Here is a 27,957-nt window from a genome sequence, read left to right on the forward strand (position 1 = left end):
TTTTGAAACTTTTATAAGAACCGTATCAAGTATTTCATTTTTACACTTATTTAAATGGCCGTCCAGAATAATATTGCTTAATTATAACAATGTGGCCAATACTAGATTTTATTCAGTTGGGACTGAATTCCAGTTTAACTTTGGATTTGTTCTAAGTATTGGAAAAGCTAATTTCATTTACTTCTCAAAAAACTGTATTATCGGTGTTTGTTTTTTTAAAATTTAACAACAGTAGACATAATTAATTTAAGAATAAAATTTCAACTAAGACCTCAGTCTACAGAAGTTCTAGACATTGAGTCTCAGCTATATTTCCTCACTGTGATCTGGAAGCTAACAGTTTGAACACTACAAATGCAAAAAAAGAAAACCACAAAATTCACAGGAAAGTGGTGAATTTATCTTCTCAAGATTTTTAGAACTACACAGTCTAGACTATGAGGTGGTGAACTGTAACTAGTCTTTGGGTTCTTGTCCATCTTACTTTCCAGGAATCCAGAGATTTAACAACAACCTTCATGGGTAAACAAAGAAAATCGAGTCACTCTAAGAAACAGAAAATTTCAGTCAGAAAAGCTTAGAAAACTACACGTAGCAAAAGCCCTAAATTTTATAATGACACCTTCTATCAAGACTCTATAATGTGCCAGACACTGTGTATCTAAGTTGTCTCTGTTATACCTTCAGTCCAAGGAAATAAGTATTATTATCCAAAATTTTATAAGGTCCTGTGACAGGAACCTGTTCTAAGCTGTAGAACTAGTTGCTGGAAGGCTGACCCTAGACCAAGGTCACGTGCCTCCCGCCCCCCCCCCGGGGGGGGGATGCTCCTTGTAAGCCCATGTGGGCTTTAGGGGAGATAGGAGGAGGGAAAGAAGACACTTTTGAACAAAAGGAAGGGGTTTTGCTTGAACTTAAAAGACCTGAATAAGAAACCAGCCCTGGGGCGAGGTCTAGTGAGGCCCAGCAATGAAGTCAAGAGGATGTGGCCCCATATGGGTGGGGCAGGTAGACAGGGGAGGGGCACACCTGGCGAGAGGCCAAGGACTAGGACAAGGAATTTGGAGGCTTTTGGGGGGGGGGTGGAGATTGAAGGTGCCTGAGGAAATTCTGTTTATCCCAACCAGCGATGGAGAGAATCATTTTCTAAAATGCCCTATCTGGAGATTTCTGCCATTGCCTCGGATTATCACTCACTTCACTGACATGTCTTTATGTGGGTGTTTACTCAGAATGTTTGTTTTAATCTTCATCTTTAGAAGTTTTAATAGGCTGGCATTAAGCTAACATCTGGAAATCAACATAGTAATTACATTAATTTTGTATAGGCTGATTCAGTACTATGTTCTAGAGACATAATAATAATCTCTTTCCTCGTGCACCTCATGATTTGAGAGTGAATGAACAACAGAGCAAAGAAGATGAGAGGATGCAAGGTCTGGTCTGTGCAGGGGACGTGCTCTCATAGCCACAATTCCTTCTTTCCTGGTGCTTCTTGACCACCCCTCCCAGAAGGCTGCAGATCAGGACTGAACAAAATTACTGTCTTTCCCATTCTCCAGGCACAGACACCATTTATCCCACCAGGCCACCATTTAATTTGATGTCACCGTAGGCCACATAACTGCAAGAAGTGAGTCTCTGGAACATATTTTTAAACAAATATTTCTTTATCATTCTAACCACACAACTTCTAAAAAGTTATGATTGTGACATGTGAATACACTGTGTGATAAATGCAAGAAGCCCTTCAAGAGTGTTCAGGGTGATATTATGGCAAAAGCCTTGTGGAAATTTGACTTAAATTGAGTTCTCTTTACCAGATTTGCACTGAACCAGTGACCAAAGACTCTGAAGCAACACGTTCCAGTAGAAATTCCAATATAACTCCAGTTCAATCTGGATTTCTGAACTCGTCCCTGATTATTAACCGGTTCCTACAAAATTTTGACTGCCATCCTCCTTAAAAAATGTGTATCTTGTTGGACAGGTTTTAGGTCTACCCTTTTCTTGCTGGGTGCTAGGTTTTTATTCCAGAGAGTTCTACTACATGCTTTTTTTTTTTTTTAAGATTTTATTTATTTATTTGAGATTGAGAGCACAAGAGAGAGAGGATGAGCACGGGAGGAGCAGAGGGAGAAGCAGACTCCCCACTGAGCAGGGAGCCCGATGCAGGACTCGATCCCAGGACCCCAGGATCATGACCTGAGGTGCAGGCAGCCACTTAACCCACTGAGCCACCCAGGCTCCCCATTCCGGATAATTCTAAAATTCGAAACGATTTTGCTGTTCATAACAAAGAGCTTCGGTAATACACTTTATAGAAAAAGTGTGCCTCAAACAAGTAGTTCCATTGACACTGTAACAAGTTTGAGAATTTAGCTATAACTTCAGTAGATTAATAGTAACCACTTTTGAGAAGTTATTCAGGCAATTAAAATGTACTCATTGAAGTAATGCCTGAAATCCAGACTCATGCTCTTCGTACCTAGTAGGGCTTCAGGAATTATGAAGAAAAGCTCAGCTCTCTTCCTGTGTATCTTTCCTTTACTCTCACACTATCACAACACTTAACAACACTTTTGTCACCAGATGTGTGGTGTTTTCCCTATCAAGCAATTCTGTGACACCAGCTGGGTGTCCTACAGTTGATCTCAGTTCTGACCCCGTCTACCTGGAGATAGCTAGTGTAAGATCCCACAGGTTAAGAACTGAGGCTCACATGACTGCCCCTCTCACTTCAGAGGCCAGTTGCCAATCTGGGTTGTAACCTCTGCATCTGACTGATGGACTATAAATCAATCAGACATTCCTACGACTTCTTTCTTGGGTTTGATGAACTTGCCAGAGTGGTTCCCAGGACCCGGAAAACAGTTTACTTACTGTTTATCAGTTTATTATAAAAGGATATGATAAATAATATAGGTGAACATCCAGATGAAAGAGATGAATAGGGCAAAGTCTGTGGGGATTCCGTGCCTCTCAGGGCACGCCACTCTGTCTGCACCTCCACGTGCTCATCAACCCTGAAGCTCTCTGAATCCTCTACTTGAGAGATTTTGATGGAGGCTTTGTGATGTAGGCATGAGTGATCATTAACGCCATGTCCAGCCCCTCTCCCCTCTCTGGAGAATGGACAGGTGGGGCTGAAAGTTCCACACTTCTAATCATGACTTGGACTCTGTGGTAACTGGTCCCTATCCTGGAGCCCACCAAGAGTCACCTCACTCAAACAAAAGACATTGCCATCACCCTGGAAATTCCAAGGGATTTAGGAACACTGTGTCGGGAACCGGGCTCGAAGACCAAATATTAGAACAAAAGATGCTCCTGAGTACGCTTATTCCTTAGGAAACTACAAGAGTTTTAGGAGCTCTGTGCCAGAAACTGGGGGCAGAGACCAATATATATATTTTCTATTGTCTCACAGGAATATAACTACAAAAGTATAGTGAAGCTTCCAAAAACTTTATGGATTTGCCTAGGGAATTCTCAAAAGATGACTGTTCCTCATATCTATTTTTTTTTTTCTTAAAATTCAGTGTAATGCTGGCTGAAATCAGGAAGCAGAGAAACACAAAAGGCAAAGACTATAAACAAGAGGAAAGAACAGGCTGGGGTCTAACTAAAGCCCAACCAGTTCCTGCATTTCTATTGTAGAAGCAAGAAATGTGACAGGCTTTTAAAAACAAACGCGAAGATAGGATATCAAGAAAAAAATATGTCATCACACTTTTTGTCCATAAACGTCTCTTATCAATTATTATAAGAATCCTGCTGCTTCTTAGAACTACTTTCAGCAGTTCTTAAATAGATACCCACGGTTCCTCTTCTGGCAATTTTTAACTTCTGAATGTAGATAAACCATAGTTTTTAAACATTCAATAATTTCCTTCTTTTCTTCGTCTGCCAATTTTTCTCAGTTCTTGTCTCTCTAATTCCTCTTTATTTTTCCATTGACGCTTTACTCTGTGACGAGGGTGGAAAGGATTGTGGGGCAAAGGCAGGATGCTGAGGGGGAAAAGAAACACTTTCAATCTTTGTTTTCCTCCTCAAGGCATGGTTATATTTTAAAAAATGGGTATCAGTAATGAAAGCACAAATAGAAAGAGAACTGTCTGCTTCATTTCATATACAGACCCTGGAAAGAAAATAAAATGCTGCCACCATTGATCATCATTAGATGTTTTCCTGGTGACTCATTCTAGAAGTTTTGCTTTTTCGTTGAAAGATATTTTTATAAAGTCTTCCAATTTTGAATAAAAGACAGGCTTCCAGCTAAAAGCAATTTGATGGGTAGTGCGTGTATTTTGCTTTTCAGCAAATTCTTGAAACATGGACATTAAAGTATTTATTGAGTCATTTATATATTCCTTTGTGTTAGTGTGAAAATGAAACAGGTCTCTAAGAGTACTAACAGAGCTCTCATAAGCACATCACCATGTGTAATCCCTTTGGTTTTTTTCTTAAAGCGAGAATACCGAAAAGTAAATGCATGATATACTCTTCATGAAAAATATCCTCATTTTGAACATTAAATTCCAGAAGACAGAAATCCTAGTTTAAATTTCAGTTCTAAATGAGGAGGCTGAAAAAATGAACTCCCTTCAGTTATTTTAAGCACTCGCTCTCTCCCTGCCTGCCCTACCCACCATCTCCTTTCTCCTACCCAGGGCGCTCAAGTAGGGCAGGACGGATGAGAGAAATACAGAAAAATGACAGCTTTGTCTACATACAACAGTTAGATGCAACACATGGTCCAGCAGTCCAGTCCCATAGCCCTCAGCACTTTCAGTGAATGCTCTTCTCAGAATTTGTGCCAAACAAGCATTTCTCCTTTTGGTGGTGGCTGGGGAAACATTAATCAGTAAGTAATTGCTACCTCTTCCCACATCGGACAGGCTTCATATTTGTTATCTGCAGAAACACGGCACTTTACATACAATTACATAGGCTAAATTCTCAATTACCAAGGTTGCAAGATTAAAAATATCTATGTGTGGGGCGCCTGGATGGCTCAGTCATTAAGCATCTGCCTTCGGCTCAGGGCATGATCCCGGTGTTCTGGGATCGAGCCCCACATCAGGCTCCTCTGCTGGGAGCCTGCTTCTTCCTCTCCCACTCCCCCTGCTTGTGTTCCCTCTCTCGCTGGCTGTCTCTATCTCTGTCAAATAAATAAATAAAATCTTAAAAAAATATATCTATGTGATTAGACGAAATGTAGGACTTTGTGCAAAATCATATAGACCTCTCAGAGAGCCACAACGACATCTTAGAAACTTAAGTGTCTGTCAGATCCTAGAGTCACCTGAACATCTTGTCTCCCTAGTTCTGTTAATCACGTACTGTATTTAGATTCTACTGAGATAGCTAGCCCTCTTGTGAGATTCAATCCTTTTTTAAAATCTGGTTGTTCTATCATCTGGATATGTACTTTTAAAAAGAGTCCACTGATCATTGTGATTTAAAATAATCCTTCCCTATTTTCTTAATTGCGTTGGTCTGATTTTTTTTCTTTTAAGTAAAACTTAAGAAATCAATCCTTTTTTTTTTTAATCCTTTGTGAATCTTTGCCCCTTGCCTTTGTTGGAATGTTCTTTGTTGGAATGTACCATAGGGAGTCAAAAACACAGGCCAGAGAAGTGAAAAGAGTTAAAGCAGGATCTAGGATTTTCTCAAAGCAAAAGCCCGAGTTATACTCACACATAGCTCAGTTTCCAATTCTCTGGATAACCTTGACAAAGTCCTTGTTAGTGGGTTGTCAGTATAAGGAAGCACTTGGCAAGTGTAAATACTGAATTATAACAACCTTGAGAGTTGTGGGGGGAAATATTACTGTCACTTACCTAAGTCTGGTGAGGTAATATTCATGGAACCTCTTTAAAAATTCTCCCGTATGGGAAATTACCTGGCAAACCTCCATTCCTATTCCTTGTCAGGTTGCCTTTGCTTTTACTTAAGTATGATTGGAGAGTTCTAGCCCCCATAGTAAAGGTCGTACCTCAGGAATTGAGGTACTCAGATGAATCCTTGGTAGACACTCCATGGGAATTATGCTTATGTTGTTGGGGAAGGGAGAAGAAAAGATGGGGGGTGGTGAGGAAGAGGGGAATATACACAAACCATACTGGGAAAATATTAGAGAAAATCACAGGAGAAAACTGGAGTCCAGTTCCAGCAAAACTGTCTGCCAGCATGTGGAGCAACTGAAACTCTTGTAGACCGCACCTGGGAATGATACCAGCACTTTGGAAAATATCTTGGCAATTTCTTATAAAGTTAAACATACACTTACCATATGACCCATCAATCGCACTCTTCTAAGAGAAATGAGAACATGATGTCCACACAGAGAAGTATACACAAACGCCCATTGCAGCTTTATTCATAATCGCCCAAAAACTAAACAACCCAGATGCTCACCAGCGTGTGCTGGGATCAACAGATTGTGGTGAATTCCTACAGTGGAGTACCACTCAGCCAGAAAAAGGAGTAAGATGCATGCAATGATATGGATTAATCTCAAAAGCATTAGGCTAAGTTCAAGAAGCCAGACATGAAAACTTCCATACTGTGTAATTATATACTGGGTAATTATGAGATATTCTGGAAAAAGCAAAACTATAAGATGAAGAAATAGATATGTGGTTGCCAGAGCCTGGGAGTGGGAGAGATTGACTGCAAAGGGGCACAAGGGAACTTTCCGGGTAACGGAAATGTTCTATAGATCTCGATTGTTGTAGGGGTCACAGGACTGTATACATGTGCTAAAACTCTTCAAGCTCTGAGCTAGAAGATATGAATTTTATCACATGTAAATTATACTTTAATACATCTGACCCAAGGCAAAAAAAAAAAAAAGAAAGAAAGAAAGAAAAAATGAAAGAGAATTAATTGACTGTCTACAATCCCTTCGTGGTTACCATGATAAAATAATGTCTCATGAGGCCCAGAGTTTTCAACAGGGAAACTATAGTAGCTATTCCCTCAGTCGCTTACGGATATTAGGAGGTCACCATTAAAATTTCCCACTTCATATGGCATGCTTTTAGACTGTAAGAATGAGTATAGTTTCAAAAAAAAGAATTCCTACTCCAAGGACCTTGCTTGTGTGACATGATTATTTATCCAGCTTCTAATCCATTAATGCAAAACCACACACACTGCAGACATATGCAGGACTTACAGGGTGAATCTGCTCCAAATCAAGGCTTCCACGGTCTTAATCAAAGTTAAGAGTATCCAACAGAGCATGTCCTGTTTGTGCTAAACAGGGTGATACCTTACACAGTATACCTTCAGTATCACCCAAATGACTTTTAGGTGCAAAGAAAATGACATGAATATGCAACACTATCCTCTCCTCTTAATGAATCCTCATATAAACGTACACACATGCCCACACACACTACATATCAGACTCTCCCTCATTCCCCATGCCAAATATTTCATTTAAGGGATGCCTTTCTGATGTTTTCTTTCCAAACAGCATAGAAGCTTGGAGGGAGAGACTGTCTCTCTGTCTTCTCTGGAGTCCACATTGACTGTTAATTCTGGAAATCTTTAAGCATTCACCTGTCCATGCTGAGAGCTGGCATGGAGCAACACTCATTCCTGGCACGAAGCTCCAATGTTCATGTGGGAGATTGGAGGGTGGTTACAAGATGATAACTGTATTGCCTGAAGGAGATAAGTCCCCTTCTGCCAAAATAGTGCTTTGTATGTAATTAGTGTAAAAATTCAGAGGAATAGGGTTTATCCTTATAATCATCTTTCTCATTAAAAAAGAATCATAATGGAAGAACAAAGCAGTCCCTGCAGTGAATTGAATTGCTTTCCCTAAGTTTTCATTAAATCAAAGACTCAGCAGTTAGCCATCTTGCAGACGCTATTGCAGCCTGCTACATGAGATTTGCAGGGGGAAAAATGAAGCAAACATTTTTTTTTTTTCCCTTCACAAGATTAGAATTGCGTTGTGGTTACTTTAGATCAGAATTCCCTGTCTATGCATTTTTCGAGTATCTGGTTTCATTGGTTTCCATTTCTGAGATTTTTGAGGACCGAAAAAAGATCATATAACTCACCAAATTTAAATGTGGTATTTGCAAATGGTGGGTTCTTACTACAAGTTGGAGTGACTGGGCTTCTTCAGTGACCTGTATGAGGAAAAACATAAAGGAAATGACTTGCAAATAAAAGAAAATGTGATCAGAATTTATGTTTCTGACCATTTTTTGTTTTATTATTTGACACTCTTTCTATGAAGTAGCATGAATTATTATTTCTTTTACCTGTAACTGTCTAATTAGCCATGTCTAAGAAAATGTCTATCTTTAAGAACCATATTTAGGAATTACTACTTAAGTCCACTACATTAAAATATAATTTTTAACAGTTAGGGTCTAGACTTTTTCTGTTTCTCAATTCAATCCAAAATTAAGAGCCGTTGTGTCATCCCGATAAGTTTCCATAACTTTTCTGTGTTGTTTTCTTTCATTTTGTATGTCAGGGTGGTAACTGCCTTACAGGTTTCCTGTGGACTAAATGAGGTGATGTATGGAAAATTCTAGCACAGGGTCAGGCATGTAGGAGCATTGAATGCATATGATCTGCCATCACGGGCATTAGAATGACTTAATAAATATTGATTCTCCTCCCTAGCAAGTTGGATTTTACACATGTAACCCTTAATTTGAATAAATTCGAACATGAGGACCCTGAAATTCATTAGCTGTTTTCCAGCAGTTGTGTTCTCCTGAACTTGTTGCGGGATGTCACAGTAGGCACTGGTATGATTCATAGAAAAATACAAAGAAGAGACATTTTGGATGTTTCCTCACCAGTGCGGTGGCCAATGTAAATGAGGGAACTCACTGATAGAGTTATTACACTGGCAGACGACTCATTCTGAAATGCACTGGCCCAAGTCTTCCTCCCCCAGGGTGTAGAGTGGGGGTCTTTCGCCTGAAAAAGCCAAACCAAGGGGAACAGTGAGCACCCAGAATCTGTCCAGAGGGACCCAGAGCCACCCCTCTACTTTCAGGCATACCTGCACCCAAACTCTGAGAGATCATAAAGGGGACGGGAGCATTGCCAAAGGAAGACTTGAAAGAACAGTTCCCCAGATCAGTGCTTGTCCCCAGAAATGAATGAGTTCTTCGCTGTACAGCTTTGATTTTGACCATTAAATCTCAAAGCAAAATTGTTTCCCACCCTTTCTTTTCCTCTTGCTTGTGTGTATGTTTCCTTTCTCTTCTCCCATTTCCTCTCTTCATCCAGCTTCTTCCTTCTCCCGTAATCATAACTGATATACAAATGGGAGGAATGGGAAGAAAGATATTCTCATTCACTTTACTGAGACACAACTGTCACCACAACTTTAGATATTACAGAGAAGATCCGGATTCAGTTTAAGCCATGCCTGAAAATTACTACTCCAAGTTACTGTTCTTTGCTCAAGAAAAGGTTTGGAATCACAAGGACACCAGTTAAGATCAGTATGTTGTCAGCTAAGTTTGAGTACCTTTTTTCCTGAATGTTTTAATTCCCCCACAGCACACATAGAATGCATCTGTGAACGGCAACCGACTGCATACGCATATGGAAAGCAAAGCAGAGCCAAAGCAGCTGGGAAAATCACATTCCTATTTGGCCTGCTGACCAAGGCACATGCCAGCTGGAGAAGTTGAGGACAAAAAAGTGTGGTTTGACCAAAACCAAGAAGGGATGGCATTTCTGCCCAAGATAATTTCCAGCAAGGAATCAGTTCTTGGGCAATGGCCATAGATGCTTTAGAAGACCTATCATTACAACAGTAGGGATTCTTCAAAGGCATTCCCAGAGGGAGAGTAGGGTCACTATTTTAGAATCAAATCCCAAATCTCCATTAGTCTTTTGGAATAAACAGTGAGCAGCCTGTCCCTTTTCAGGGCCTTTCAATGGAAGCCATAGTACAAAATCTATAAGCAGAGATCAGTCTTACTAGTGAACTACTGCACAGACATGAATTGTCCTTGGATGAGGTCATTAAAAGGAATCTTGCTCCCATTTTTTGACATAGTAAGAACGTTTGTTCTATTTTAAAGTTGAAAAATAAAATTGGGGGGGAGAGGAAAAAATAAAAATACTCCAAGATGAAAAAGAACTGTAAAATGCCCTGAGAGAGCACAAAGCTTTGGGGGCTACATAGCCAGTGAAATGGCCACCAGTGTGTCATCCTCTAGCTGAGAAGAGGGGAAGGCCATGCTGTCAAGATCATGGAGCTCTCACTCACCCATCTTTCAGCAGGAAGAGCATGCCACAGACAAACTCAATGGACTACTGGGGTCTCACCAAATTCAAAGCATCTGGTTCTATACCTGCAAACACATTTCAACTTTTGGCTTAGTGGATGTCATTTGCTGAGGTCGAAATTTCCAGCTGTGCTGTGTTAAACGCAGGGCCATTATAGCACAGCTTTAAGCAAGCTATTGATTTTAAACTTTTGTCAGACTAAAAGAAACTAAGTTAGATCATTCAGAAGCAAACAAAGAAGTCAACTTCTAAAAATAAAGTTAAGGAACTTGGTAACTTCTTTTTAACAGAGAAATGTGTGGGCAGATCTTATGTAAGTGGCATAAATGTAGAAGTCTCTGCACTGTTAAAAATTGTAAGGTATTTACTATATGGAGACTTAATAGATCTCAACTCCTAGTTTCTGTTGTTTTGGCATCAGATATGTTGACTAATTTAGATACCTAACTCCTAAAGCGTGTTCCTATACTCAGAGTGTCTCTTAACAAAAGGAATCAGCCTGATACACACAAGCCAAGGAGGCAACTGCTCCCCAGCCTACTGAGTTTTATAGTTTTAGTTCTGCCCATGTTTCCTTATACAGAATCTTCTAGAAGGCTCTGCACTGATTATGTCTTGCTCAGATGTCTCTTATCTAAATTTAATTTCTCTTACCTTTCTCAGTCACACATTTCTTCCTTCATGTATTCATCCATCTATTATTTCATTCATTTATTCAGCAAGTACTTTTTTGAGGGCCTTCTTCTGTTAGGCACTGTTTGACCAGGTGTGAAGGATGCCTAACTGAGTAAAGATGATTTCCCTTCTCCCAGTCCTCTAAGCTCACAGGCAAAAGGAGGAGAGTGACTAGTGAAGAGTCCCTATTATTGCAAAGGCCAGATCTGAGGGCCTCATTTTCCCTCCTCTCCACCCCATCTTCCTTGTCAAAGAATTTGCTTCTCCTCTGTCATCTAGTTTCACGACTATTTTCTTCATCAGCTGCCAGTCCTCCCTTTCCCAGTTGTTCACAGCAGAAGAATTCATTACAAGCCGTTACAATCAAAACATTGCTGTTTCATGGCCTCCCTGTGGCCAGTGCACACACTCTTTGTTCTAGGATCCTGACTTTAAAATAGCAACAGTTGTTCCTCCAGTTCCTGTACGCTGCCCCCCCCCCACCCCGGTCCCCAGCACACACTGTTCCAGGAGAATACGGCACAGATATCCTCCATCCTTTATTTAGACTTAGCTATGGTGACTTCTTGGCTGCTAAGCTTCTATGAGCTATGGCAGTTGGCTCATCTCATGATTATTAGTGACTTGCAAGACTCTCAGAGGTCTCCTATCCTTTTATAAGCAGGTATATATGGATCACAGATCTCCGTCACTTTGCCTGGCTTGTGACCCCTTAGTGTAGTAGCAAACAGTCCTTTACTTTTTTGGCTTTATCCCTTTAAGAAGCCCTTTACCCTTTCGGTCATTTGGGGATGTACCTTTGGCACTTGCTGGTTTATGAACTTAAGCTCTTCCCAAGTTTCAGCAACGCCTGTAAAATATTAGAAACCACAATTATGTAGTGTTATAAGGTGAAAAGCAGCAGCACAGTAAAGAATATCAAAGCTCACCAGCTTTACCTCAGTCCCTGACAGAGGAGAAGACTGCCCACCGCTCACTGGGACCATTAGCAGCTGTGGAGCCACAGGAAGGAAAACCAAAATATCAACTTCTTGCTTTTAACCATTTTCTCATTTTGTTACTGTGCAGTATGCTCCACTCAGCAAATATTCATCACATGTCTTTCAGGGTTGGTTACCATTTGATAGTTTTTTGGAGGAGTGAATTAATGGTTCCTTTGATAATTTCCAATAGTCCCAATTTGTTTTCAGAAAGTAGCGCAGATAAATATCTAAACGCAGCAATGATGATGATGATTCCTTTGAAGAAACCATTATTGCATCCTGCTAATCTTGTACCAAAATTCCTGATCTGATCTACTCACGGTTTCACCTGAAAACCAGATAAAAGTTGTCTCTCTGTAGCAAGTGTGTCTCTAGCCACAGGTGTCCCTTGTGTATCTTGCAGCTCCCATTGTTGAAGTTTAAACACACCTAACAAACTAACTTAGAAAACTTCCATCATCTCTGGGGTTAAAGTTAATTTGGTTGTGGGATATATTGACTGATGCAAAGTTGTCTTCAGGTAAATTCCACTGTTACTTATTGAGCCCACTGTATATCGGACACTACGTGAGCCCCTTTCAGATGCCCTCCCTCTGGCCCCATTTGCTCTAGCATGCCCAAGCCAAGCCGTCTGTCACCTCTCACCTGAACTGCTGTGACCACTCCTGAGCTGTGCTCTATCTCCGACACCTGCCACAGCTTCATCACTACGCCCTCTTTTAAAACTTTATTTGTTCTAAGCTTAAGTCAGTCAAGCTTTGGATAATTATGTAAATCCTTCTTTATTTTTTATTTATATTGAATTAAGGATTTTTAAAAATAGTTGGGGGAAGGAATTGGTGATTTTTTTTTCATACACTTTGAAATCAACACGTATTTCCCAGCTTTATTCATTGAACCAAAATAAGATCTTTTAATAAGGTTCAAGAAGCTCAAAATCAAGATACTAGAATGTTGTTCTTCCTACTTTCTAATTAACCTGTCTACTTGAGGAAAGGAGGCTGAAGATGTAATATTTTAATTTTTGTTCTCTGAGCAGGGTGTTTTCTAAAGTGCAAGCTAAGTTGCTTTGGATTTCAGAGTGAAAACTGATCCAAATGTAAAACGAAACAGAACAAAACTTAATATTTTAAGTACCAGTTTCGTAAAAAAATAGCTTTGGGGGCACGGGGTGGCTCAGTTGGTTGAGCATCTGACTCTTGTTTTCAGCTCAGGTCATGATCTCAGGGTCTTGAGATCCAGCCCTGTGTTGGGCTCCGCACTCAGCAGGGAGTCTGCCTGAGATTCTCTCTCTCCCTCTCCCTCTGCCCTTCCCCTGCTCTCGAAAATAAGTAAATAAATCTTTAAAAAAATAACTTTGGTAGATAATATCCTCTATATACAGCATTACCGCTAAACTCAAAGAATTTCATTTACCCCTTAATATAGAGCTTCCAATTAAAATCAGTTCAATTTGGTTGAGTTAAAATTCATTGAAAGACCTCCTTAATAATAAATCTTCCGATAAAAGACCTTTGTTGGGTTCCTTCTAAGGCAGATGTCTACTGTATAAAAACTGCTAAATACTAGGAGGAAACCATGAAAAGCCAAGAGACTGAGACAATATTTGAGGTGACAATGTTATAACCATTTTTAAAATGTATGTTTATGGGGCACCAGGGTGGCTCAGTCGTTAAGCCTCTGCCTTTGGCTCAGGGTGTGGTCCCAGGGCCCTGGGATCGAGCCCGGCATCGGGCTCCCTGCTCCACAGGGAGCCTCCTTCTTCCTCTCCCACTCCCCCTGCTTGTGTTCCCTCTCTCACTGGCTGTCTCTCTCTGTCAAATAAATAAATAAAATCTTTAAATAAATAAATAAATAAATAAATAAATAAATAAAATGTATGTTTATCTCTTTTAAATTATCCAAATAATACATGAATATAAACATTACATGTTTGTGTAAATATAAACATTGCAAATACAGACATAAATGTGTTTGTTTGTTTTTAAGAGATAGTGCTTCCCACCACCCAAATAAATTCTTGTCTTCTTCAAAGGAATCTTTATTAAAATTTTGTTATTCATCTTCATGGCATTTTTCTGGGTATATTCATTCAAACATATAGTTATAATGTGTTTTAATGTAAATGCTAGGAATTATATATGTTGTTTTGAAAGTTGCTTTTTTCACTTAGTAATATATTCTGGAGAATTTCCCATTTCAGTGCATGTACATTGCGTTATAGTTTTTAATTGCTACAATAGTACTGTTAAACGCACAATTAGTAGTCATGCAGATTATTTCCAAGTTTGAATTATTCCATCCATCTTATAAGAAACGTCCTTGTAAATATATTTTTTAAATACATGTGAGAGTAGTTTGTAGTTTAGATTTCTAAAAACTTAAATGCTGAGTCAAAGGCATTTTAAATATTGATAAATACCACTAAATCTCCCCCTCTCCAGAAAGTATTACCAGTTCAAAGCTTACTAACGGTATTTGAGAGTATGCTTCCCCACTTACTTCTCAACTTGGGATATTATCAGTAATATTTCTGTCAATCTAAAAGGTGAATTTCATTTAAATTTCATTTCCTTAATTACCAGTGAAATGAGCATCCTTTTTTATGCTTATTGGCAAGGTGAAATGGTTTTTGGATCCTAAAATAAAAACACCAAATGATAGTGATCCTTACATAGTCTGTTCTTGGTCTAAGACTAAGTCCTGGTGGACTCCTTTCCTTCTTTCTTTCACTCAGTCTCTTGTTTTCATCTCCTCATGAATTAGTGCAAAAAAGGGAAAACAAATGAGCCCTGTGATACGTTCCTCTGGAAGAATGCCACTGCCAGAGCACTGGAGTAATAATACAGAAATTTATATCATCCATAAACCTTTTATAGTAGTGTAATTAGCAGGGCTATTAATATCACCTAAGCCTAGCTTTCTTTATTGCTGTAAACACAGCTTGTGATCATATAAATGACATCAGTATTAATCCTTTAGGGCATCGTGTAAACCAGAGCACATGAGTCAGTTTAGCTAGGGTTTAGTCAGAATCTCCATTCAGAAAAAAAAGATTATTTTTGCTTAGGAAGCAGAAGGATAACCTTTGGACATTTTCCAACTTCGGGTTACAGGGGAGGTTTACTGGTGTAGATGTGCCTGGGAAGAATGGATTGGAGAGCATTAGAGAAATTTTAAGCTGTATCAGTGTAGAATTATGTCCATTAGCCAAATATATCCTGGCTATTTCTATGGCTCAGTGTTACTTATATATGGTTTTCTTCTCTCTTGTGCATCTTTATTAATATTTAATTCAAAAAATGAAGTGAGTTTAGTACATATACTTCATATCTCTTTTTCAAAAAATAAGAATTGTGACAGGGAAATAGGCTCTAGAATTCCAAATCAGTGTAAATTAGCAATGTGGTTTAGATGACTGGTGTGGGAAATGGGACAGTAAAATTACATTGAAGGATGGTCTCTATTATGAATACGTTTCTTCCCTAAGCAAGTCAGCTTAATATCTCTATGACTCAGATTTCCGGGCTTAAGAAAAAAAAATGAGGATAACTATCCAATAAAAATTGTTTATTAACATATATTGATCATTTTATGTGCTCAGAGATAATGTCATTAAAACGTTAATCTATTTGATATTTGAGGGACATATTCAATTTATGTGGCTTTTTAAATGTCAGCTGTTATACTTAAGCCCTAGCTCTGAATAAAACTAGTGTATTTCAGGATGAGTAAGATTTTCTGAAACAATAGGTGCAAGTCCATTCAACTTGGATGATCATTGGTAAAGAGAAGAGCACAATTAAAGAGGAGAGAAAAAAAATAAAGAAGGGAAAATAGTGCACTGTGAGTTTGTTTGGTTCTATGAACACATTATACACCATTTCAAGTACCCCCCGCAAAGGAGAAAAAGAAAGGAAATGAAAATGTGCAGTATAGCTAAGCCTTACAAGCATCATATAGTTCATTTTATATGAAAAAACTGAGGCTCAGAGAGATTAATTGACTTATCAAAAATTATATAGTGGCTTCTGTTTAGGATATAATTAGTCACAAAAGACCATCACCCTCACTTCAACAACAAAAACATATAAAATCATAGTTTTTTTCTGAACCCACCAGAAAGCTAAGGAAGAAAAGAAATCTAAATGTATGAAATTCCAGAAAATTTCCTTTGTAAGACAGAGAAGATTCAATTTCTTTCATCCCTAGCAGAGTGACAGGAGAAAGAATCCACAAAGAGAGAGGCAAGAAAAAACAGCAAAAACTTTATATGAATGCACACATGTGAGCTGGTGTGGCAGATTATACTCTAAAGGACCTCAGCCAAGAGCAGTTTTATACACACACAAACTGTACTCCATGTCTTTGCCTAGTGCTGGGCATGTATATCAAAACCTGAGAGGTGGCACAGAAGAACTAAAAGAGATTCTACCTGGTGTGTGTGGAGCCTCTTCAAGTGCGTGACAGCCATGTTTTGAAGATGGAGAGGAGCAGTACAGGAGATCTGAGAGAAATGAACTAGAGGCAGTCCAGACTTTCAGCTGCCAAGGATTGGTGGCATGGCAAGACAGTTGAGGGAAATCCTTTTAAGATGTTCCAGGCAAGAGAGAGAGAGTTCTGTAGGTTCAAAAAGCCTACTGTAGGACCAGAGAGCAAAGAGAATTCCCCAGAAACCCAACAGTAGTCAACTGAATTGTAAAGGAAAGGTATTCATGGTTCAGAAAGTTGGTACCTGGGGCTAGAGTGCAGAGATCTCCAGAATCACCAGTATTCAGACCTCAAGTCCTGAAGAAGGGTAAGTACTGATCCTGCTTTCAAAATATTTTAAGTCAGTAGTGAACTAAGTCAAACTAAAGCTGTAAGAAAGCCCAGTCTCAGTGATCAGATTGACTCCTCCCTCCAGCCAAGCAGCCTAACACTGAAAAAAGACATTCTGTTTTTGAAAGCAAATGTTTTTCATTCAGTCTCTACTGCTATTTTATACAAAATACCCAGGTACAACAAAAAAAGTACTAGACAGGTGAAGAAGGAAAAAAAAAATGTGACACATGTTCAAAAGAGAAAATAATCAATAGAAGCAGACCCAACAATGCCATAGATGTTAGAATTATCAGACAAGAACTTACTAATAACTATGATCAAAATCTTAATTTTGGATGGAAGAGGTTGACATCATTCATGAAGAAATGGGGAATTTCACCAAAGACCAGGAAACTAATCTTAAAATAGTCAAACAGGAATGCTAGAAATAAAATTTAAAAAAAAACATAAAAAATGAAGAATATAGGATTCAGTACAGGGAAGAATCTATGAATTTGAAGATAGGCCAGTACAAAGTATCCATTGAAACACAGAAAAAAAATGAGTGGAAAAAAAAGAGAAGAAAAACAGAATAGAATATTTGGGACAATATAAAATTATCCAACAGGCATGTTATTGAACTTCCAGAACAAGAGGAGAGAGACAATGGAGCAAAATAAATATCTAAAGAGATAATAGTTAAGAATTTCTCAGATTTGTTGAAAGCCATCTAATAAATCCAAGTAGCTTGGGAAATCCCAAGCAGGATAAATACAAAGAAAACTACATCTGGGTATATCATAGTCAAACTGCTAAAAACCAAAGACAGAGAAAATCTTGAAAGCAGCAAAAGAAAGAAAAGATACATTACACTAATGGAAAAATACTTCTCATCAGAAATAGTAGGGAAGGACGATAATGTAACAATATTTTTAAAATGCTAAAAGAAAGAAAAAAGATACCTGTCATCATGTAAGTCTATAAAAATGAAAATATCCTTTGAAAGTGGAGGCAAATGAAAAGCATATAGCTAGTTAGAAGCAGAGCTAAGATTTGAACCAGAGCCGTACAAATAGGAAGATTGCTTCCCACAATAGTCAGCCCTGTCTATTGTATTTGTTGTATGTTGTCATATGTGTATGACAATGCCAGCCTTTCAGTGTTTGATTTTTATAATTTATTTTTATTGTAAAAATAATGTCGGGTTAAAAAAATTAAATCACTAAGAAGTATAGAAAGTAAAATCAAACACCCCATTTTCTACCTCCTACAGAACTCAAAGTGGCAAATTAGAAATTAGAGATAAGGTTCATTGAGTAACTCAACATGGCCCACTTTCTTTGATCTCATTTCTTAGACTTGAAATGTGAAAAGTCATCAGGAGTCTTTGTCAGCCTTTCTCTGTCATGATAAATCCTCACTGCCAATAAAAATAAGAAACTCAATACTTTAAATGTGCAAATTCAGGATATTCCACTTATTTCTAACTTAAAGAAAGCCATTGGAAAGAGCAGAATTTTCTAATCAATTTACCATAATGGCACTGAGATAGATGTTTAGGTTATAAAGGAAAGCACAAAGTTTTACTTGGTTTTCTGCTGCCAAAGGTACCTGATATTCTCTAATTCCACATGTCATTACTCAGATGTCTTTAAGCTTAGTTACATGAAGCAGACTCAGTTTCACAAACACCATTATTGTCATAGGCATACACATGTACCACAAATACGGTTGGCAATTTTAAAAATCACCATTTTGGGGCGCCTGGGTGGCTCAGTCGGTTAAGTGGCCAGCTCTTGATTTTGGCTCAGGTCGTGATCGCAAGGTTGTGAGATCGAGCCCAGTGTGGAGCCTGCTTATGGATTTCTCTCACTCTCTCCGTCTGCTACTCCCTCAGCTTCCCCCCAACTTGTGCTCTCTGTCTCAAAAAGAAAAAAAAAAAAAAGATAGTCATTGAAATACTTGAAAAGAAACCTCATGCACACATTTTCCTCTAAGCTAAACATCTCCAGTCCCTCAAAAGTCGTCCCTTCTCCATTCTGATTACTCTCCTCTCAACCTCTTCTATTTAGTGCATATCCTTTTGAGAGACAATTATCCACTTTTCTGCTTTTCATAGTGAAAGGAGAATGTTCACTTCCCTCTTTCTAAATATGTCATTGTTGTTTATAAAGTTTAAACTTGCATTTGATCTCGGTTTTTTTGGGTTTTGTTTTTTTTTCTCACTCACAGCTCAGTTGAACTTCAGTAATCACAATAAAAAAAGTAATTAATTGATTTTCGTGCATATTCCTGTATCTTTACTGTAGGAAGACATTTCCCCAAGCAGTTAATTCCATAACTTTTAACTTGTTAAAGTTATTTTTTTTTCTGATACCTGACCAGAATTTCTTCCACTGTATTATAAACTCACTTCTTTTTAATTATCTTTTGTATCCCTCAAAGTCACCTTAAGTCATATTAAATCACCAAAACCTTTCCATCTCTGATTGAGGACTACTGCATACTTTTTAAAGCTTTCTTCATAAGTCCTATTTTCTATGCTTATCATAGCTTTCACTGCATACCTTCTTACTCTCTTTGATCTCTCCACACTCCCTAGAAATGTGAAAGTCTAAATTAGATACTCTTAAATGTAGTGTAACTGACAAAAGTTCATCTTTTCTGAGCAAGCTCTCCTATCTATGTGCTACCTTAGATGAATTTTATTTTGTCGTATTTCTCTAGTAAATCAAAACTTACTGGAATGGTTAGGAAAGTATAGGAGATAAGCCCACTGATGTCCCTTACAAATGGAGCATGGAATAGTTGTATGTTTCCTTGTGAAAACTCAGAATGAAAGGAATGGAGTGCACTTCTTTAAGAATTTTTGTCTTGAGATTAAAACGGAAAATGCCAGAACTTTGGAGAGGGAGTGATCTCTCTTCTAGTCTGGTCCAGCCTCTTTTTTTATTGTCTCCTAAGCATCTCTTCTCATTGGTCAGTGATAAATTGGTTACAAATTACAGAGAATTCCTAGTCTCTTTTTTAAATAATCAATACTAACACTTTAAGCAGAATCTTCCTCAGTTATAGTTCCGTTGTTCTAGGTAATGATCTTTTTAATTTGCTGCTACTATAGGTTCCAAGTCCCTTTGGCAGTTAACCACGAATTCTGGAAAATGGTCTCTGCCTGCTTAGTAGTGGTTTCTCATCGCTGTCACATTAAAGGCTGGTGGGTACATAGAACACATTGGCCTTTGGCAGCAGTTAAACATCTGGGTTAAATGTTGCCCATAAAGCCATTCGCCATTCCTCTTTACTTCTTAGCTTCCTGTCTCCCACTGTTAAACATCCGTTTGTGACAGTAGTGGGGGAGGTGGGTATTGAATTATCTCAAGCTCACTTTCGTAAGGTGTGAAATATTCCTCTACTACAGCAATAACTTTCCCAACCTTGCAACGCAGGTATCCCTGAAAGCTGAAAACCACAGCTAGAGAGATCCCCATCGTTGCTTCTCATCTTTTCTGTTCAGATCCCTTAGATATTTATACTACTCAATATCAGCACCTCCTCGGACGTGGTGATTTGGATTTTTGGCCCTTCTCTGAAGAATGCCACCTCTTCTGCCCCCTTCCCTTCCTTCATTTTCCACCTGGAATGTTCCACTTCTCTTCCTTCTCTAAACCTCTCTTGTCAGAGTGCCTTGTTTTTAGTGGCCACTTGTTTGTCCATATGTGGGAGGATATGATCAGCTTTGGACCTTGTGTTTCTATACTTCTTTTTTTTTTTAAAGATGTATCTACTTATTTGAGATAGAGAGAGAGTGAGGATGGGGAGGGGCAAAGGAAGAGGGAGAGAGAGAATCTCAAGCAGACTCCCTGCTGAGCATGGAGCCAGATTCAGGGCTCAATCTCATGACCCTGAGATCATGATCTGAGCTGAAATCAAGAGTCAAACACTTAACCAACTGAGCCACGCAGGCACTCCTCTGCAGTTACCTTTTTAAAAAGTTTTCATGTATTTACTTTTGTATTCAATGCAGCTGATAATTTTATTTACAAGAATTTTTATTGAAGTTATTATTTTAACATTTTTAAAAGTGACTTTTTAGTATTTTAGATAAAACTTAAATTAAGTTTTCTTGTGATACTTTTTCCATATCATTTGCTTTAGAGGGAAGAATTGCAGGTAGTTTAAGGAGACTCACAAAGAAAGCACAGATGCTTTTTTTATTCCACTGTACCCTAGATAAAGAGAAAATTCCCTACACTAAGCTTCAGTGAAGACCTGTCCTAACCATGGTCGAGATGGAGCTGATGGTACCTAAAGGAAATCCAGACAATCACAAGACAGATATAAGGTTTATCCCAAAGGTAACTCTCTTATCTTGTTCCCAGGTTTTTTCAGTACCTCTGTGAGTAGATTTGTACTCTAAAAACCTGGGTCTGTGATTGACGTATAATCAGACTCAGCAATGGTGGTTCTGCAACTCGGTCTCTTTAAACTTTGGTAATAGTCAAATAGTTTTGAACATTCTCCTTAAGAATATTTTTATGAGGGGCCATAATAAAAAGGCTATGTTCACATTACTAAAAATTTTAATGACTTTTTGATGCAGAATATTCGTGACTGAATTGATTCATTTCTTTTCAAGACCGAGATTAAATTAATTTTCCCTCTTGGTTAAATCCTTCTTTACCTTTTCCCATACCCGGGGACTGAGGAGAAGCTGGCTGCAACCAGGCCTATCTCAGAGGTTTATGGGACATCAGTATGGCTATGCTTCTCCTCGAAACATACATCTGGTGGTCAGGATCCTAACCAGAGTCTCTCCTCCAAGCCTTTTTGGGGGTTGAGGAAGTAGATTTATTATTGAAATAGTTGAATGGGTGGATTTCAAGAATTCTATATTCTGTAAATAAATTAGTCCTCTACTTTCTGTTCTTTATTTAGTATATTTTGCCAAGGCGGAACTCCAGTATCATTTTATGTTACTGGAATCCAAACAAAAAAATGAGTACTTTTCAGAATATCATATTAGGATTTCTAATTTTTTTCATTTATAAATATGATACAGAGTATATATTTTGAGAAACCTTTCCCAGTACAGCACCCCTAAGATTATGGGATAAAACATGTTTTAAAAGTCTTTTTTTGAAGCGTAACTGACTTTACAAGAAACTTATGGGAATTTGTGAACCCAGATATGAGTTGTAGGCCACAACATCATCTGGATGGACCTACTCACACTGGAGCTAGTCACCTTCAAGTATATAACAGGTTGTTTTGATTCTAGTTTTAGAGTACTGGTCTTAACAGCTCATCAGTATGGCATTCAGAAGGAAAGGCCTGGGACAAGTATGAACTGTAAGACCAGAGATCTAGAATAAATACAGGACTTCCAAAGGGAAACCCTCTCAGTGGAAAAAAAACTAGGATGAAATCTGTCCTATCAAAAAAAGAGGTGGGGATATGTGCCTTTCTGAGCTTTGATCTGATTAGAGCAGAATCAATAGAAATAAATTCTCCCCTGAGATTTCTGTCCACAAACACACATGCATGCCTATTTGGGGCCAGATGTCATATTATCTGCTTGAATTCAAAAGCACTGAGGCTAAAATTTAATTTTAAGTAGTCTCAGATTAGTAGTTTCTGTAGGTGCCTGGCATAGACAATTACAGATCCTCTGAAGTAATGCACTTTAAGATCTCATCTCAAAAATTCCCATAGAGAATGTTCTAAGGAATATGAGCTAATAATTTTTTTTAACGTTAAGCAAATTGAGGAAACAAACCACTATGAATAACAGCCAGCATAACAACAAATGACAGAAACAGAACTATAAAGATTACAGATACTGGAATTTCCAGATAAAGAATTTAAAGTAAATATGTGTAATATGTTTAAGAGATAAAAGAGGATTTTCATTGTATGACAAAGGAGAAAGATTACCAAAAATTAATCAGGTAGATAAAAAAAAAAGAACCAAATAAGATTTCTAAATGAAAAATATAAGAATTGATATTAGAAGCAGTATAGAGGTTAAACAAAAGAGTCAATCCTCATAAAGAAAGAATAAGTAAACTGAAAGTTAGTTCTTAAGAATTTATGTAGGAGATAAAAATATGAAACAGATGTTAATGGACACAGAGAGTAGAGAATATGCAACATGAACTTGAAGTCTAGAAGAATATTATGGGACGAAGAGGAGAGAGGGACCAAAGAGATAATGGCAAAAGAGTTTCCAGAGTTGATGAAAGAACCAAATCTCTAGGTCCTGAAAGTCTAGTGAAACCCAAGCAAGGTAATAGAAATAAAACCACATCTAGACACATCATAATAAAACTACAGAATATCAAAGAAAAGAGAAGATCTTAAACATAACAGAACAGGAGATAAGGACTATCCATAAAAAACAACAATTAGATGAGCATCAGTGACATATAGAAAATAAGTGTGCCTTTCAGCTGTTCAGAGAAAATAAAACCTATAATTACATATACAATAAAATAATCTTTAAAGGAAAGGGTGTACTAAAGATATTTTCTCACAGAGTTTACTAACCAACTTTCAGTTAGTCCTTCAAAGGATGTACTTGAGGAAAATAAATATGATCTTGGAATGGTCTAAGAGAAAAGAATGGTGAATAAATAATAGCGAATAAACATGAAGGCATGTCTGTGCAGATATTAATTGTGCAAAATACAATGTTGTTTATTTGTGGTTTTCGTTTTGAAAAGGAAATTAAAACCACGAGTGACAATAGCATTTAAGTCGGGAAGTGATGGTTGAGGTTAAAATGTTCCAAGGTCTTTTTATTGATTTGAAGGGAGGCAAAATTAACTTTAAGCACTGGGATATAACATTTCTTAAGTAACCACTGAAAGAATAGAAATAGAACACAAATTTAAAAGCTATCAGAGGGAAGACAGTGAAATGAGGGAGAGAAATCCCATAAATGCAAGATAAGGGAAGAAATACAACAAGGAGAAGAAACAGTACATGAGACAAGTAAGTCCAAAGATAATGGCAAAAATTAGTAGAGATATATCAGAAATCACAATAAGTGTAAATGCACAAATCTTTCCCTTTGAAAGATTTAATTTTATTTATTTATTTGAGAGAGAGAATGAGCGAGCAGGGGGAGGGACAGGAGCAGAGCCTACGCTGAGTGCAGAGTCTGACACAGGGCTCCATTTCACAACCCTGAGATCACAACCTGGGCCGAAACCGAGAGTCAGATGCTTAACGGACTGAGCACCCAAGCGCCCCTAAACCTTTCCACTTTAAAAAAACAGTCATTTGTAAGCAATTAAGAGGTTAATGAATGTAGGTGCTCTATATTTATTGTTATGAAATGACACTGTTGTTTTCATATATATGATAAACACTATGCACAGAAACATTTGTAACAAAATTATACTTTTATAGACTTACAAAGCCTTATAAAGTAAAATCACCTTGATGGTACTTTTGCATGACCAAATTTAATTCCTAAAGATCATTATAGTGAAACTTAGGTAATTCTCATGATTCTTCTGTTCAAGTGAATCAACTAAAGACTGTTACTGGTTTGGGGTTTTTTTGTTTGTTTTTTTTTTTAATGCTTGCCCTGGAAGGATTTCTCTTTGGTCTGATTCTAAAACTTTAAACACCTTTGTCAAAATCTATTTCAAAGTAAGAGAAACTGCGTGGTGGAGATTGCTGCAATCCATCAGGGGAACTCCAGATGTCTTGAAATACCACCAGCAGTGAAAATCTTTATTTTCTGAAGCTTGCTAGGGGGCTTTGAAACCCATGACAGATAGCAAATGATTGGATGACATGTGTTTGTGTGTTTGTGGTCACAGTTGAAGCTAAAATTCCACTCTGAAGTTAAGGTTAGAGGTGAATTCCACCTGGATAGTTGAGAGCCATTACTGATGACAGAGGGTGGCAGTGTCAGAGCAAAATTTTTCATGGTGTTAAGGCATGCACAGAAGAAGAAATTGCTTTTTAGAGAAAAATTGGATTGATCCCATGAAATAACAACACTAAGAGTAAAAAGCAGTGCTCAGTAGTGGTCATCACGAAACACTCATTTCAAAATGTATCCTTGGAATCCAAAGCATGTTCTTTCTGGTAAGCTCTCATTACCTAGAATCCCAACCTGTTTCGAGAAGAGCCAACCTAGCCAGAGATGCTCTCCGGGAACAGGGCTCAGTAGGCCTAATGTCTACAGACGACTCTGTAAGTAATTGACTATTAACAGGAGCAATTTGCAAATTACTGTAAATCTATCTGCTCTTCATATTCTTCTACTGTTTCTTATCTTTTGTGGGTTTTTAAAAATAATTTCTATGAATTCCTTCTTTCAAGGAAGAGGTAAAAATATTCTCTATTCTTTGTGCTTTTGTTCCTTTTCGTAATCTTTCAGTCATCTGGAAGCAGAGAGAAATTTATTGCTCTCTCACCTGTCTTAGAACAGTAGATCTTTCAGCAAAGACCTCTGTACAGTCGCTAATGGACCAGCATATGGCTTATCCTAGTTATTGGTTCCCATTCCTCTGGGTTATTTAGAAATCACCAATTTGTAGCAGTTTTCTAGGCTATGATGTTTTCCCAACAAAGCAGAGCATAGCCATAATGTAACGTATACCATGAGAGGGTCACCCTATGTAGTAAGTTTAACATGACCATATATTCCAGCTTTCCTATGACTATGCCACATTACATCCCATGTCCTGGAATAACTATTAAGAACATGACTCTCAAAAGTGTTTCTAGATGATGGGGTACCTGGCTCTAACACGTATGGATCAGAATTCCTGGAAAGCCAGTCCAGCGGGTTTTCCCGGCTTTGCCACAGGATGGAAACACTCCTAGCTACTCTGTTAATGGGCAATAACACATTACGTAAAGCCTTCTCTCATCAGTACCCAGAGACCATGCTCTGAGTGGGCAAAAAATGCACCAGTCCACTCTTCCTGCTTCTCCCCATTAGTCCTCGCATGGAAAGAGTATTCTGCACTTGAATTTCTAGGGAGGTGTACAGCAGGATTATTTTTGGAGTCTCTCAGGGTCAGGACATTGACTTAGTGACAAAAGAATACGTGTGAATCTGTATTTTTAAAAAGGGGGGAGGGGTGCTGAAGGACTTTAGATGAAAACATGGACACTTTGACATGTGATGTTATAACCAAAACCTGTTGTGGCTTTGAATTGCAATCCACAGCCTCAGATCTGAAGGAAATAGCACATCTTCATATTTTCTGTGACTCAATCTATTTTAACTTTAGCTACCGTAATGAGGAAGAAAAAAACCTCACCTTGGTTGTACTTGGGGCTCTTCCATACCCTTAGGGCCATCCATGGTTCTAAGATCTTCTCCAGTGTCAGACATGGCACAGCGGTTCTATGGTCAAAGTCATGGGTGACCAGAAGATGTAGTTTCCACTGAATGACCTGTTGTCCTGTCTGCATGGCTCTTCCTTGGCCAGCAGCTCTCGGCAGCTTCTGAGGCTGTGCTTGGGTACAGTTATATCCTTTCAGTTGCTTACAGACCCCTCTGCCTAGACGCACCAGAGAAAGCATTAGCAAGAGGCAGAGCCAGGATCCTCACTGCTCTGAAATCCGATGTTGTTTCTTTTCTTTTCCTACTTCTTCCCAGCCTCGGAGGAACTTCTTTCTTGCTTGGGGCAGGAAATAAGTGCTACTTTTTCCCTTTGGTTATCCAAGACTCTGCATATACTAAAAAAAAAAAAAAAAAAAAAAAAATCCTTCTTCCTTTGACCTCTTCTGCAAATTACACCTACTAAAGTTTTAAGCTTTGGGTAAATAAAAGCCAGAATGATTCTCAAGCTAATTCTGCACTGGCCCTGCCAATTTTCCCTCTCCAAGGGAAAAAAACCCAACAGCATAAGTGGAAGGAATAAGAAAAGATACAGGGAGAAAAAAGAATCTCAAAATAGTAGCTAGCCACAAAAGCCAACAGGAAATGAAAATCAAATCATGTAAGCAAATACTTCATATAGTAAGTTTGATGTAGGTGCTTCAGGGGGGCGTTCCTTGACTCCTGTAGGAGTCCCCTTTATCGCTTCAGGTAGTACCCTGATTCTTTCTGTCAGTGATTCAGAATTGTTTAACACAGAAGTGGCAAACTGGCAGACTGCAGGCAACTCTGGACTATAGATGGGACTGTGTTTGGCCTACGCAATGTTCATGGTAGTTTGAATTCATTGGAAACATTTTAAAAAGTGAGGATAGTTCACATGAAAGTGTGGATTTCCAGTTTCTGTTGAAAATCAGACCTGGCAACAGGGGATTGGCCTGGCTGACAGCAACAATCCCTTATTTAACCCAAGTTTGTCTGCCCTTGACACAGAAAAGCGAGGCACTGAGATATCCAACATGCAGCAAGGAAAAGGTTTATTCAAGAAGCAGCTGAATGAGGCGATGGGAGAGCAAGCCTCAAATCCATGTTCCTAAAGGAGGAGGGAACTTTAAAGGCAAATGAAAAGGGGTCTGGATAAAAAGCTGCAGCTGTGTTTATTAGTCCTGTTAACCCCTTGACTGCCAGCTTCTATCCCCACTATCCTTTGATCATTCCTCATTCTTGAGGGAATTGGGATGATGATCACTCTAGTTGCTTCTGCAGAGACGGGCAGGGATCAGGGTTAGAGGAATGAGCCTTTCTGTACTCATCCAGAAATAGTCTGTGGTTCCATGTTGAAACTCAACATTCTGCATTACCAAGATTTGTGTACTTTGGTTAATAGTTCTTGTACATTTTATAACCTGGTAAGACTGACTTAATTCCGCAGAGAATCCTAAAAACCAGTCTGAGTCTAGGACCTTAGGGGAAATTTGTTATAAGCAAGTATCTTGTTTTCTCATCGTGTAATATGTGTGCAGCATGACGAATTAGCTACTACGCAAACATCTCCTTGTTCTGCTAAAATGTAATGTAAAGCAGTTGTATTATCTAAGACCACGCTCGCCAGAGAGTCTAAGGCTTTTATTGTGCTCCAGCCATTTGAATGTTCCTAGTTCCAAGGGAAATATTTATATAGGCCACAGGTTATTTGTTACTTTTTGATTGATTTCTCTGGATCAGCTCTCTAAATAGTGGTTTCAGGTCCATCAGAGGCTCACTGGCCTGAGCAGGGTCTGTTCTTTTTGATTTTCTCTTGCTGACAGGTGTGGGGAACCTGTGGATTCTTGTGAAACCAGCTGAATGTGA

General features: G+C 38.4%; 1 protein-coding gene across 1 annotated transcript in view; it reads left to right on the top strand.

Annotated features, from left to right (window-relative positions):
- The window catches only part of SLC35F1 (solute carrier family 35 member F1), a 177,229-nt gene that overhangs the window by 37,016 nt on the left and 112,256 nt on the right, over nucleotides 1-27,957 (top strand). The window lies entirely within an intron of this gene.

Source organism: Ursus maritimus, unplaced genomic scaffold (genome assembly GCF_017311325.1).
Source record: "Ursus maritimus isolate PB19 unplaced genomic scaffold, ASM1731132v1 scaffold_13, whole genome shotgun sequence".
NCBI classification, from domain to species: domain Eukaryota; kingdom Metazoa; phylum Chordata; class Mammalia; order Carnivora; family Ursidae; genus Ursus; species Ursus maritimus.